Here is a 2448-nt window from a genome sequence, read left to right on the forward strand (position 1 = left end):
CGGCCTGACTAGAAGGCCTCCTGAGGTCCATTCCAGCTCTACTTTTCTGATTCTGTGATCCACCCAAAGCAGGGGTAAGGCTGTACTGCCTTGGGTCATTGTGTCTGTGCTTACATCTATTCCAGATACAGGGGGCTTTAGTCTCTGGACAATTAGCCCCCAAGCCCTTTCTGAGAATGTGAAATTCACTTAACAAAAATGTTTTTAAAAACCTCGCAAAAGAAGCTTTAGACAGATTCCTACCTAGCAGTATCATACGCTTGACTGCACAGTTAAATAAAGCTAACTTGCATTTTGCTATAAGTAAATTGAGTCAGATAGCCTTAGATTAAATGTCGATTGGGGTGTTCTGGTTTTTTCTGTAACTGGGTAGTAGTTAGTTGTTTACTGCAGAAGCTGTTTGGATAAGTGCTTTACCATGTCTCCCACGCCCAGGAATGTCTCTCTGCTCATCTGTATGTACCTCCATAAGCAGGTGGTTCCTGGCTGGCAGATGCCGGCGACTGTCCCACATTCAGCAGCTGCAGAGACGCGCATGATTTGTATCTCAAATGCAGTAGAGAACCAGTCACAATCTATACTTGGATGGCTTGGGGAAGGTGACTGCAGCTGAACTAAAACATTCAAAAGAGGTAGGCTCTGAAACCAGGCAAGGGGGGTTGAGAGAAAGTATTGTTGGTGGAATTGATGCCCACAAGCTCCTTTCAGGAGGCCTAGGGCAATTCTACAAATTGTAGCCCTGCAAGTAAAACAAAGGCCAGCCTGCTACCGGCTCAGCGGTTGCAAGTGAGGATGTGCAGTGCTATTGAAGTATGTCGGAGTGTAAAATGCTGATGGCTTAGGCCTGGCAACTGCTGCACACTGACAGAACACGTCCTAAATGCATTTAGCAGGTATCAAAATCGGTGTTTTTCTAATTTGTGCATTTCCAAGTCAGATAATGTCACTTCCGAATGAACACTGTCTGGTCCTTTTCAATAAGATACTTGGCTTAAATTGCCTCTGACTTAACTCGTACGTGTGCAACATGACAAGTTATTTGTACAAAAGATCACTTGGTGGTGCTATTGCTTCATGAAAATATAATTTCGGCAACAGGATAAAAGAAAGTAAAGAGCATTTCAGCTTCCCAATTTAAATGGAAATTGCAGGAGTGGAGGGCTTGGGAAAGGAGATTTGGGGTCACTGTGACCAGTGTTATGCAGGAGATTAGACTGATCATTCGCTCCTCCCTGCGAATAAGTGAATCGTCCCACAGTCTTTCCCATCTAGTATATCCCGTTGCATGCTGCTCTTTTTCCAGCAAGCTAGCAAAAGCGTATTTCTATTCCAAGCTAATTTTTGAGCTCTGGAAACTTTTCATCCCAAATTCGGAGAAAAAGCCCAAACTCCAAAACTTCCTTGGAACTAAAGTCCTGTCATATTTCATTTTTAGGAAGCACCAACCAATGGTTTCCAACATGAAATTTGCTGCCGGCAGGTGCAGCTGGAAATTGGCAGGACTTTGGCAGCTTCGCTGCTGCCCTGTCACCGACTGGCAGCGGAGATGAGTGGCGAGAGGTGGCGAACCCCAACCACAGAGCTGTAGTCGGTCATTGTCTGTTTGGATCTACAAATGCTGTATGTAGGTACCGGTCCAAGCGCTGCTGCAACAGGAAGGACTGAGATCCTCACCTTCGAACACCCCGGGCCCTGCTCCCGGATCCTCGGCACAGGAGTTTGAACATGCGGCGCCCACACCTTGGGGGCTAAGTAGCTCTTAAGATACCCGGCGAAAGGAAGTGGAGAGGGCTTCTCCTTTGTCCTGTTGCCACCGTTAAGGAACAAGATCCTGGTCCACTACTGTTTAGGGGATCAGCAAATGTATTAATAAAATCGTTGAATGATATTTCTTTTTCTAAATCCCTTTATATAGGAAAGCTACAACGCTCAGTGCTTGCCGGAGGTGAAACCTGGTAGTAAGGCCGCCCGAACTAGCGGTTCTGTCACTTCAGACGCTCCTCTGGTCCCATCCCCTGCACCCCAGCAGCCTTTCCCATCGTGCGGAAGAAGAAAACGCCCCTAACACAGGCACTAGCTACCTCCAGGCCCCTTTCTCCCGAGACTTTCAGGGCCGGACTCACTGCTTCGGCCAAGCACAAACCGGAGCGTTTGCTACGCTAACCCCGGGGCGCGCCGCCTCGCCTTCCGCGCTGCACTCCGGCTTCCCGGCTTGAGCAAGGCGGGCTTTTGTTCCAGACAGCCGCTCTCGTTTGCCGCCGGGCTCGCAGCCTGCCCCTGTAAAAAGCCCCAAAGCAGGCGGCATCGATTTCTTCTTCTCTGCCGCTTCCCGGGGGCCGGCTGTCGGGGGCGGGGAGCGGCCACGTGCGGGGCAGCGGCAGCTGCAGGTGGCGCTGAGGGGCCGCTCGCTCCTCCCCGCCCAGCCCGCGCCGAGGTGGCTCCCGGCCG

Source organism: Gavialis gangeticus, unplaced genomic scaffold, assembly GCF_001723915.1.
Source record: "Gavialis gangeticus isolate Ggan-Ray unplaced genomic scaffold, GavGan_comp1, whole genome shotgun sequence".
Lineage (NCBI taxonomy): Eukaryota > Metazoa > Chordata > Crocodylia > Gavialidae > Gavialis > Gavialis gangeticus.